The sequence below is a fragment of the Manis javanica genome, chromosome 13 (genome assembly GCF_040802235.1).
Source record: "Manis javanica isolate MJ-LG chromosome 13, MJ_LKY, whole genome shotgun sequence".
NCBI classification, from domain to species: Eukaryota; Metazoa; Chordata; class Mammalia; order Pholidota; family Manidae; genus Manis; species Manis javanica.
In genome coordinates this window covers 27232286-27245644 of record NC_133168.1, presented here as the reverse complement: position 1 = coordinate 27245644, position 13359 = coordinate 27232286, and positions in this window count along the sequence as shown.

Here is a 13359-nt window from a genome sequence, read left to right as displayed (position 1 = left end):
CAAATCATGAATTGTTAAGAAACAGGAATACACCGAATGGGTTAAGTTACCAGAATACTGACTACTCAACTATCTTTCCTAACTACAAGAAACCTAGCTTGGGGATAAAAATGAATATCAAAATCATTCATTTCAGCAAACAGCTTGAACCCAGGCACATTAGGGTGACTGATATTTTCTGTTGAATAAAGCCAAAATAACATAAATATTTACATAGCATCAGAGTGAAGGGGAAGAATCAGGGCTAAGATGAAACACTTTCTACATGAGAACTTCCATTAAATTGGAAAATAAATGCAAGTGTGCATTTAATTATCTTCAGTCTTTTTCAGATAGGTCACCTCTAGGAGTGAGGGTGAGCAGGAGCAGGCGTCTTTGTGAGCCAGCCTGGAAGCTCAAGGGGGTCACATTCCCTGAGAACTAGGCTCCATGATGCTGAGCTGTTGCTGGGAGAAAGAAATGGGGTTTTTCCACAACCTCACTGAACTATGTGGAAGTGCTCCTTAAAGGAACAAAAGAGAAGGTTCTCCTGGGCCTGACCCCACAGGGAACTTTCCTGTCCGTCCACTTTGTCACCAGTGTTTACTGATTTGGGCTGGTCTCACTTTTTGGCACTCTTCGTTTTGACTTCTCTTTCAAGCACATGCTCCAGAGATCTGTGCTTTTTGTTTTAATGCTTCCAAGCCAACCCCATAGATAAGTGTGCCATGCCCAAATCTGAAGAAACCCAGGCACAGTCCAGGCACTCAGCCTTCCAAGCTGCATTTGGCAACTGACTCTCCAATTCATCTTTCTCTTTCCATTCACTCATCTCTGAAGTAGGAATAATAGCAGCCGTCTCCACTTACAGGACTGTTTCCTTTGTCATTAAATATTTATTAAGCATCCACATGCATGACACAAAGTCAAGTTGCATAGGCTACACCGGAGAGATGCCGTCCTGAGCTTCAGAGAGCTTCTGCGGAGGAAAAGGCAGGTGGCCCTTGGGCACATAGGCACAGGGCAAGAGTGTGCAGATTTGTGTGAGTGCGGGAGTGAGTGAAGAACAGAAGCTGGAACTACATGCCATTTGCTCTCTTTCTAACTACATGTGTCTGCCTTGACTTTAGGTTATCTTCAGTCATTAATATATGGAAATATATTTGAATTTCAAAGCTGTTGGATTTAGCAATAGCACATAATCAGATTCTGCTTCTTTTTCTATTTGCACAAAGGGCAGTCACTACCAAGTGCCCAGAAGGTATTCACATAGCAGGTATTCAAGATGACCCCACAAAAAAATAAGGAGCAAATATTTCCAGCATCAAGCTTCTCATCTGATAGTGTTACCTAGGTGCATAATACCACTAGGGCTTTTTTCCTTATGGTAAAGGTCAGCATAAGACTGAATTATAATGGTTAGTTCTGCTAAAAAATACAGTCTCTGGGCAGAAGAGAGCATTTAGAGAAGTAGTAACCAAGAAGGTACAGAATGGAAGTTACTGTGTTAGTATGTCTCCATCTATGAAGCTCCAGGCCTTCCCATTAACCTTGTGTCAATCTGTACTATTAAGGGACAGTCAATTATGTGTGGAACATTATAAATTTTCTAAGCAAGCAATAGCTGGAAGTTTTCATCAGGGCCCTAGCTGTGTTTCCCTTGTTTGCTTAATCTAGGCTTTCAGTCTTCCTAAAAAGATGAAAGGCTGTCATTTTAGCCTCAATGCCTCATAATATGTATGTTAAACGCAGCACTGCCTCATTACTTATTAATGTCAAGTTATTATACTTCAGTGGAGGGTGGTGGCTGGAGCTGTGATGGTGACAGATGTTCCAACAGATCAGCTTATATAATGAGAAGTTGGGCCAAATCTGTCGAAAGGAGTGTTTTTCAAAAAAACACACTGACTTCAAAGAAATGAGTTGTGGCATCTGTAACATCCATGGAGCAGTGCCAGTGGAGGCGAGTGGGTCTGCAGCCGGAGGGCACAAGTCATGCGATTATTGGAGCTTGCAGTGCAGTGACTGGAACAACATCTGGGCTGCAGCAAGCTGGCCAGGACATTTAAAAAGAGCTCCTGCGGTGCCTCAAACTTTGATTTTACAGAGCTATGGAGAAAGAAACAGGCTGCATTCAAGAGCTCATGTGTTTTGGCTCACACGTTTTGTCCTCGACCACTGAGGAGGGCTCTGCTCAGCTGGGAATCTGAGGGACACTCTTGGACTGTCATTCTCTATCCACTCTGCTAGCTTTGTGGGTTTGTGCTGGGTTCTGAGCAGGTGATCCCTGAAAATGGTACAAAATAAGAAACACTCTCTCTATTCCATGGAAATTACACTTATTCTTTCTCAGCAAGAAACTCTCAAGGGAGGTGCTGTGTAAAAACTTGACACCTATAAGTTGGTTTTGGATAGAATGTCAGTTGGAAACTAAACAGGTTCTTGTCTGCGTGTGTGTGTGCATAGTGAGGGAGTAAGGAGATTGTGTCCTACAGTTGAGAATTAAGAATATCCATTTCCAATTTCACAGCATTTCAGCATCTAGTCCGAGTATCACAATGTCCTAAACAACTTTTTCCCTGTCTCCATTCTAGAACATTCATTTATGCAACAACTATTATTGTGAAACTACTGTGTGTAACATACAGTATGCAGAGTCCTGGACAGAGTGAAGACTTGGGACTGAACCACAGCCTTGCAGCCTCCAAATTCTGTGAGCCTCACTTGCTGCTCAGGGGCTTTGGAAAGCATTTATGAGGTGTTTTGGAAACCTTGACATTCTCTAATGTAGTGCAGGTGGGAGGACAGCAGAGTGATGAAGAGCCTGGTTTCTGGAGCTGGAACCCTGGGTGCAAATCCTGACTTTTCCACTTACAGGTTATGTGACCTTGGGCACGTTATTTACCCTCTCTCTTATACATAGGTCCACATCTATAAGATGGGGATTATAATAATAATAATAATAATAATAACCTATTACAGGGGCTTGTTAAGAACAAACATGTTAATGCATATGATGCATTTAGGATTTTATTTGGCACATAGAAAGCATTGTGTAAGTAAGTGCTCCTTTAAGGCATACATGTGTGCATGCACCCACACACACATAAATGAAAGGTGCTATTTCAGAACTGAACCATCGATGTGAAAAACAAAACTTCCCTCTCTCATTTCTGGACTATTCCCTTTTCAGACCTCACTTAGCCAAACTGTCCTGGACTTCCTGATTCCCTTGTTTGTCCAACTTCGTGTGTGTGTCTTTTAATCAATGTAAGCTTCCTTTGCCAACATTTTAAGTATTATGAAGCCTGGAAGCTTTCCACTCCCACAATGCAAGCAGGAGCAGAACCCAAAGGGCGTGTTGCACATGTAACTTAGAAGAAGAAATGGAAGCCTGGGAGATTGGAGAGAAGTCACCAGGTAGAGAAGGCATTGGTGCTGAAGAACATGAAGTCTAAGGCCCTCACTTAGTAACGCCAGCTAACATTTAAGAACCCTTGACAAAGTGGACTTTGAAGTGAATCAGACCTGGTACGAATCCTGCCTTGAGTATGCACCAGCTTTATAACTTAGGGAAATTATTTAATCTGGCTGAGTCTTAGTTCCCTCATCTGTAAAATGGGGGTAACAATATTACCTCCCTCCTAGCCCAGTTACAGATTATATTATATAATGCTCAATAGAGTACATGAAACATAGTAAATGAACAATAAAGAGCAGTTGTAATTATAACCACTGGCTGCCCACTAGGTCGGGAGGACTGTGGGGAAGGAGCGGATTGCACCAGGAGGAAGGGGGAGAAAGGGAAACCCCTCAGCTTACTGCCTTTCTTCTTTTAAGCCACACACGCTTAACAGTGACTAAAAAAGCCTATTCACCATTGCTTGATAAAAAAAAAAGTGGGCTAAGAAGAAACTCCCGGAAAACAGAGACTTACCTATAATAAAACCAACATGAAGACCAAATTTCAAAGAATTTAAGAAAGAAAATACTGTTTTCTAAAAGGCCAATAACTGCAGTCTTTGTGCCTTAAAAAAAATTTTAAAAAAAGAAGCCAAGTATATGCCAATAGAACAGGAGGAATTAAAGAATAACTTTAACAGTATCATGGTCTTCGTGAGTTATTGTGTTTGTTTCCATCCCTAAAAGTGACACTCATCCTGGTGAAAAAGTCTCACATGCTGTAAGAACTCACAGAATCATCCCAGAGTGGAAGCCCATAAATGAGTCACTTTGGAAACAGCACATTTTTCTCTTCTTATAAATTTATAATAGGAGAAAGCGATCGTAGTTTCTAGATCCTCCTTCTCCAACCCATCCTCACCTCAAGGGGAATGTGGCGTCAGGGCCCACAGATTTTTCTTGAAGTCTATGACGGGTCAGCTGAACAGACGCAGAGCCCAGCTTCCTCTTTGCTAGCCCCACTTCTCCCCTTATCTAATGCCAACTCAACTTTATTTTTTATTGGGTTTCCATTACTTCAATGTTCCCCATGGAGACTCAGTTCCTGTAACTGTTATAGCTGATGGTAGTTTAGTACTTTGAACATCAGTAATTAACTCTCTGCGTCACACAGGCCAGGCGCATTTCCATCACAAGCTGCTATCTTGTCCTCCAGCCTAGAAACCTTGGCACAGTGTCCTCTCAGAAAGCCTGGATTGCATCTAAAACCATGTGGCAGAGAGAGAAGCCACAGATGGGCCCCCCTGAGAAGACTCAGGGTGGGAGCAAAACTCTCCTGTCCAAGCACCAGGGTCCAGCCACACTGGGAGCTGCTCCACGAGCCGGCCCACAAGCTTCCACATTTGTCTGAGCAATTTTGCTTGTCTCTATACCACGTGCCCCTATCCTGACTCCTCCCACTTCTATCACAGTGACCAATGAATCCAAAACACAATCTCTTCTTTCCAAAATCCATACAACTCTGACACACCAGATATACCTAATGCTTATCATCAATCATTTTCATGCAGCATGAAAGAAATTCTTTTCTCCAACAGTTGTCCATTAGTTGTCTTTATGAGAATCCATCCTGAGTCACAGCCTTTAGCCACTCATAATGATAAATAGACTTGTTTTTATCATTTTACTAATTAAGTATTATATGGCTACTATGATGGATATGAAGAAAGAAGTAAAGGTTGTTAACACTTATAAAGTACCTATTATGTGTTAGTCCCATTCTGTGACTTCAAGGACCTTACATTCATATTGTTAATATAAGACTAACAAGCTCATAATAATTTAAATGTGGAAACTTTTTAAACACTTACAGTGACCCTGTGTTCTGCCTCTATGTGCTTCTCTTTTTAGTCCTTAGTTTCAAAAGAGAAGAGGTCTTTTTAGCTCCAAATCCTATTCAGGCCCACCTAGCGCTCCCAATGCTCATATTTCTCATTTTTTCCAATAATTCAGGAATAAGACAGCATGTGTGCAAATGTTTAATAGAATAAAATTAAATTCCCAAATCACAGAGCTCCGCCCCTCCTGATGTTTGAGAACTATGCTGGAACTATATGGTAGCCACTGGACTTGCGGCCACTAACCCTTGAAAGGTGGCTACTGCAACTGCAGAACTACATTTTTAATTTTACACAATCTTAACTAAGTTTAAATTTAAAAACATTTTTCCACTTAATAAAGCGTTATTGTTTTCGAAGGGCTATGCTGAAAATTTAGTATCTAAATTGAGATGTGCTATTGTATAAAATAGACACTGGAGTTCAAAACCTTAGTCCAGAAAAAAGAAGGTAGAATGTTCCATTAATAGTTTTTATATTAGTTAAATGTTTAAATGATGATATTTAGGATATATTGGGTTAAACAGAATATTTTTTAATTAATTTCACCTGTTTCTTTTTCTTAATGTGGCCATTAGAAAATTTAAATTTATGTATGTGGCTTGTTTTACATTTTTATTGGGCGGGCAGTGATGCTCTAGAAAAGAATTAAAGAGAATTCTAGAAAAAATTATAGAAACTAGGAAGAATAATTTCTATTGAAATGCAGGGCGAGAAGGACAGAGGGAAAGATGAGAAACTACTAGTTTAGCCCATCTAAACAAATGAAAGGAAAATTATTCGGTTTGAGACTCAATCACTGACTCATAATTCCCTCTAGGATTAATTTTTCATTCCATGTTCCTACCCAAAGCCCTGCCTGCACTGTCCCCTGGGTGATGAGACTGCTCTGTGAGACCCTGACCACTCAATGCCTGGATATGATACTCCCCTCTACCCACCCTTATGAAAGCACTTAAAATGGTGTAATAAACACACAACGTCCAGCAATGGCATTCTTTGTTCCCCTACATGGTATCTGTGCAGAGCTTAATTCGATGAAAGGATTACAGGAAAAATTTGTGTCATAATGATTCTTTAAAGTGAAATTGTAGATCAAAGTTCACCACTGCCAAATATACAACTCAAGAACAAACTGAAGTGCTGCTATTAATCATGGTTTCTGGGGATTTGATGACACAGATTAAACTGCTGTAGGGAATACTGCTGTGCATCTCGCCCTTGCAACTGTCATCAACACTTCTGCCCAGTATTCACGGAGCAGGAAGGAAAGCTGCTCAGTGTTCACTGTAGGTGCCTCTCTCAATGAGATTAGTCACAAATCTGGGCAACAGGTTTAAGTTCATGATAATACCTCAACGGTATCTGCAAAGCCTCTGACTTCTTAGAAGAGAAAGGTCTTGGTAAGATTGAGAGGCACAGTGGAGGTGAAGCATGGAGGGACAAGTAAATTGAGATCAGATGTCATATTTAATTTCATTTCCACTGAATTTTCAATCAGATATAAGGCTTTCCATAAAGATTCTATAGAACGCTTTAATAATAATATGCCATATTTCAAAGATCTGAGGATATGTATCTTTTCAATTACATTTTTAACATCTTCCACACTGAAATGCTTCTTAGAGCTGATAGCATCTTAGTCACTGTAGTCCAGGCAGCACTTACGATGAAGTTGTTTCTGCCCGCATTCTGGGTGCCCGTTCAATCATGCTGGCCCTTTTTAATCACTTCCTTTGAGTTCTTTGCTTTGTTGGTACAACAAGGGTTGAGTTTAACTACAAAAATGGAAAGTCTTTAAGAAGATTACATAAGGATACAGCATTGAAACAAAGGGTATTGTGCACATAAAAAGACAGGAAAAAGTCGATATAAATTTGATATTCGTGTAGTCATCATTGGAGGAATAATGTCAATTCCACCTTCTTACACAAACAACAACAACGAAGTGCTTTATGGGACCAAACAACTAGAAACCACCTTATAATTGCTGGAGACATGCAAAAGGAGAGTCTCTTGCATGCCAGGCAGTGCAATGGAAGGCAGAAGAAATTGCAAAGCAACCGAAGACTGGTGTGATTGATTCATGTGTTGCACAGGACTATGGATAAGGCCTTGTATCAAATTTAACTAACATGTTTTCTTCCCTAGTGGTTCAAAAATGATAACATATCCTAATTCCAAAAAATTCAATATGTAAGTAAATATAAAAATGGAGGGCATTAGAGAGCTTGTGCCCTCAGTTTATTTTGGGCCCCGGTGATACGCTCCAAATGAACTTCCTTGTCTTTGGTAAGTTGTCCCCTGATCTCCCTTCTAACACAGGTGATGCTTAGATAAAATGTATGTATTTCCTTACTTTTTTAAATGATTGTTTTAAAATACAAATCACCTGGCTTTTCTTTAGTAAAGGAGCAACATTCAATTGCAGAAATGATAAAATATCCCTGTACTCCCTTGCCTGTAAATCAACTTAAATAATGCTTCCTTCTTTCTTACTTAGAGTCTAATAGAGATGACCATAGAGATGTACTAAATACTGTCGATAGGCTGTTTTGATTGCCAGGAGAATCAGATGCTTGCTAGTTAGATGACAAATGAGAATCAAATACACACCAGTTGCATTTGTGTATCAGGCTCATTTGCATATCAGGCTTCTGTTTGTAATGCTTCACTCTGGCAGTTGCACAAAGAATAGTCCCCACCCTTTGTTAGTGAAGCAATGTCACAAACATACTTGCCTTGAAGAAAGGAAGGGCTTGGGAAACCAGTATATCACGTGACAGGCAGCAGTCGAGTGTGTCCAGTAGATAAGTGTACATGTTTAAGTTTTAAACTTAAAACTTGAAAATCAAGACCAAGAGTGTTCCTTGCTTCAGTCGCATTCCTCCTAGTATATGCTGTCCTACACCACTGATGCTTGTTCATAGAGAACACTGGCACTGTGGTGATTTTACACTTATTTGAGTTATTATTTGATCGATGTCTGTTTCCTCTGCTAGATCACTCTGTGTTCTGTGTTTTACTCACCACAGTATTCCCAGTGACGAGAATGATGCTTGATTCATAAATGATGTTCAATAAATACATGTTAAAGATTGAAAGAATGGACAAAAGATTGTGATATTGGTTTTCTGAAAGCTATGAGGATTATTTTTTGTTTTTTCTTGTAAGAATCAGTACAGTTCTTTGTTTTTTTAATTTTTAATTTTGGTAAAATACATACAATAGAAAGTTTACCATTTTAACAGTTTTAAAGAGTATAATTCTATGGAATTAAATATATTCACGTTGTTGTGTAACTACCACGTCTGTCCATCTCCAGAACTATTCATCTTCCCAAACTAAAACTCTATACCCATTAAACACTCCCCGTTCCTCTCCTCCCCAAGCGCTGGCAACCACCATGTACCTTCTTGTTTTTGAATTTGACTACCTTAAGTACCTCGTATAAGTGGAGTCATACAAGATTTGCCCTTTTGTGTCTGACTTATTTCACTTAGCATAATGTTTTCAAGGTTCATCCATGTTGTAGTATGTGCCGGAACTTCATTCCTCTTGTAGTTGAATAATATTTCATTGTATGTTTAGACCACATTTTTTTATCTGCTCATTCATCGATAGACTCTGGACTCACTTTCACTTTTTGGCTGTTGTGAATAATTCTGCTATGAATATGGGTGCACAAATATCTATTCAAGTCTCTGCTTTCAATGAATTTAAATTTATATTCAAAAGTGGAATTGCTGGATCATATGGGCTTCTATTCTTAATTTTTTAAGGAACTGCCATACTTTTTCCCACAGTGGCTACATCATGCATGGGGTTCCAATTTCTCTACATCCTCACCAACACTTACTTTTTTCTGAGTTTTTTTTTAATGATTTCCTGATGGTGTGAGGTGGCATCTCATTGTGATTTTGTTTTGTAGTTCTATATTTATTAGTGATGTTGAGCATCTTTTCATATGATTATTGTCATTTGTATATCTTCTGTGGAGAAATGTCTATTTAAGTCATTTGCCCACTTTTTAATTGGGTTGTTTTGTATTTGTTGTTGTTTTTGAGTTGTAGCTGTTCTTTATATATTTTGGATATTAATCCCTTATTGGATATAGAGTTTGCAGATACTGTCTCCCATCCTTTGGGTTGCCTTTTCACTCTGTTGATAATGTTCTTTGATGCATAGGAGTTTTTAATTTTGATAAAGTCCAATTTACCAATTTTTTTTGTTGCTTAGTATTATGTTTCATAACCCAGAAATTATTTTAAAAACAATTCTGGTATCAGATGGACTTGAGTTCAAATTCTAATTTTTCTCCTTTCCAGCCCAATGGCCAGATAAGTCAGTCCCTTATTTTATTTCAGTTTTCTTATTTACAAAATGGTACTAAAAAATACTTGTTTGTATGTTGGAAATTAAAACATGACATATCTTTGGATCACAATTCATGTTAAAGGAATATTAGGCAATGACATGAACAATCAGATTTAAATTTCAAGCTGGCAGGATTTTCCTTGAGCCGATACAGCTGTCAGATAGTTGAATTTTGGCATGAGGCAAAACTTTTCTTTCAAAAAGAAGTAGTTATCATTCTTCTCCTCTTGATCTTCACAATCTTAACATATTTGCTTCCTTTTCTAAGACGCAAAAAATAATAATTTTCTCAAATGAAGACCTATGAGAAATAATTTCCCATAGCATTTTGAAGTATTGTACACATATTTCCAAGGGGACCATAAGTGAGAAAGCTGACAGTTTTATTCTTCTTTCCAACCCTAACAGGAAAGTTGTTGTTAAATTAATTAAATAAGGAGTCCATTACACTGCGGTGGCTGTAATGCTGTGGCAGCCAATGTAAGCCAACCCAAATATAACTGTATAAACGCTTCAAGGTCATGAAATCAAAATGCTAAGGACAGGCAATCGCACGGCCAAGCAGGCTTCAAGCTACAGTCAACCAGCAATTTCCTTCCTTTGCTTCTGCCTTTTCTCTATGGAAGTCGAATCACAGGCTCCTGGACGGGAGTGCTCCTGATCTGGTGCTGCCCGGTTCGAATCAAGTCTTGCTCAAATAGACTATTAAAGGACTTAATATGCCCCAATTTATCTTTTAACAACTCTTTAACCAAGACTCTGGCTGCACCCCAGCTCCGAATCCCTCAGCTGCGTCCTCACGGTAGGGGGCTGCTCGCGGGACGCGGGGCCGGGAGGAAGGGAGGCGGTGCGGACGGCTGTGCCGTGGGACCGCCCCCGCCGACCCACTGCTTTCCCTGACAGCAGCTTCTAGTCACACGGAATGCGCAAGGAGCGGTTTCTTTCCCTTTTCTTCTCTTCTCTTCTCCCTCCCGCTGCCTTTTGCCCCCCAGTCATTAATATGGCCCCAATCTTCTTCCTTCCATCCTGTCAGTCACCAGTTAGCAGACAGGTTGAGGCCTCACTTGTCATTTGATGGCTGGATGATTGTGGGCAAGTCCTTAACTTTTGTGAGTCCAGCTTCCTCACGTACAAACTGGGGACAGAAGTATTTCCCAGGGTTGTTGTAAAGACTGAATAAAATAAGGTATGTGGATGTGCAGTGTATGTAAGGAAATGCTGTGCAAAGTCTAGTTGTTTTTTATGCCTCATATAATGAAAGTTCTGCATTAATTTTCTCCATCTTTCCCTGGGAGGAATTATCTTCATTCATTTAATGGGGGTAAGGCAAGAGAAAGAATCACACTTATCAATAAATGGTTACCTGGCCTTTAAGTGGTTTGACAAGGGAAGAGGATGAGATGTTGCCAGATAACGTTTCATTGTGTCATTCAACTGGATACGCATGAAGAGCTGGAGGACTAGAGCCAGGGCAAGGGGTCAGGGCCCCAGAGCCACCTCAGCTGGGAAGCAGTCACTGATGCTATAAACAGGGCCCCCTGATTCAGAATTACTAACTGCTCTTCCCAAACCCTATCAAAGCAAATTACAATTGTCACCTTCCAAAAAGGACTTTCTTGGTCTCTGCCTGATAAAGGGAAGGGGCCTGGGCCCTCTGGATGATTGTGTGAGAAGCCCACTGTGTGGAGGACAGAACTGTGCAGGTGCCCCCTAAATGCATACACCATGAATGAGCTGCCTGGCAGAGTCACCCATCATTGGTCTGTTTTCAGTGGCCAGAGAGTCACCACCTACTCATAATACCCTACAGAAGCATCATCCATACAGCGGGTGGACTGCGTGTTGCAGAAGCTGTTCTCTCCAATGCCCATCATGCATACTGCTTTTAGGACACACAGTACTTTCTGCTTTGGAGAGTTTTCTAGAGCTTTATTGTCCAGCATGGTAGCCAGTAACTACACATGGCTATTTAAACTTGAAATACTTCATATTAAATAAAATTAAAAATTCAATCCCTCCATCTCACTAGCCTTATTTAAAGGGTTCAATACCTGTATGTGGCTCGTATTAGACAGGGCAGATATAGAATATTTACATTGTTAAAGGAAGTTCTATTGGACTAATGGAGTATACTGTCCTAGAACACTTACCCCTCACTTTACCAGCCCTTCCTGGCCTTTGTCAAATAGTGTCTCATCCTCACAGCTCGATCCCTTCCCTCTCCTCTGCATAACCGTAGTCACATTCTCTGTGCTCCCCTGGTACTACCTCCAGTTTACATAGTATTACCTTTTGGTACTCTTCCTGCTGCCTCGATTTTAACATTTACTACATGGTGTCATGACTATGTGTTTGCACATGTGATTCTCTGATGAGACTGAGTATCCCCAAAAGAACAACTTTTCTCACTCATCACCACATCACCAGCAACAGTATATGGACTGTGGCAGGTGCTCAGCAAATGCTAAAAGCAGGGCTGAAGAAACCAGTGAAAGTCATGTAAATAAGCCGACACATACTAGGAGCTCAAGGTGTCATCAACACCCTTCTCCCAGGGGTTCTGACTGGATGTATCACATGCACAGGAAATAGAAAAAGCATAAACAAAAGCTTTATCAATCCGGGCAGATATGTGATATGTGGCACCCCAAAGCAGAAACATAGTAAAAAGTACCCTAGGAATGCAGTGGGGCCTTCTGTTTTATGTGTCCTTCCCTCCCCCAGTCCATGCCTATTTTTATGCCATCCTCCAACCTTTTGGATGGATCTTACCAATAGAGTCTGAAGAAAATCCAAGCCAAAATACTCTCCTGTATTCCAGAGAAAAGGAACAGAGAGCAAGAAGGAACCTGTGTGCTCCGCTGTGCAGTGACTCACGCACCTAAGCTGCTCACCTGAGATGGCAGCAGCTGTGGGGTCCGCAACCACTGTTATGGTTTTCCTCAGAGCAAAGGTTTTCTGAGGCATCTTAGATCACCACCAAAAGAGAAAACATTTTTTTTCTGACACAACACCCCTAATCCATGGGAATTGGAGAGATCTCTAGGTCCTTTTCTGGGATTTAATTGTTTTATATTATAAAAAGTACTTTTTCAAGATAAAATGACATTTACTGCACTCAGTTGCACACATTTATAACCTAGAAGTAACCACGTTAGTAACCTAATACAGCAATCCTTTTAGAGCCACTGGGCCCATAGCTCTCAGGATGCAATACTCATCTTTCATGCAATCTGGGCTTCTCTAGCACCCTATCTCACTGCAGTCAGTGACACATCTGTGGCTAGCTGGATGTCCGAGGATGTTGAAAGTCTCCCTTTCCTCCCATTATTTCCAGACTAGACTCTGGAGGGTGTCTGCAAAAAACAGTTTCTGAAACTACAGCTTAGCCTGGGGAAGCTCCTTAGACTGAATGATCTCCAAGCTGCATGTAATTCATTCTTCCCTTAGGAATATTTCCCCTTTGAATTCACATAACATTTTAATAACTTTAAAAGATACTCATAAAATACCTATAGTTTTGGAAGGAATATCTTATTTAGCTGTCACTGCAATCCTCCATTCATAAAACTCAGCTCAAACAGAGAAAGAAAAAGGAAGGGAGGGAGGGAGGGAGGGAGGGAAAGTATTCCCTTCCCTGTGTTTTTGTGAGAAACTTAGAGTCTTCTATGTCTCTACTGATAATGGGAAATTGGCAGCTCAC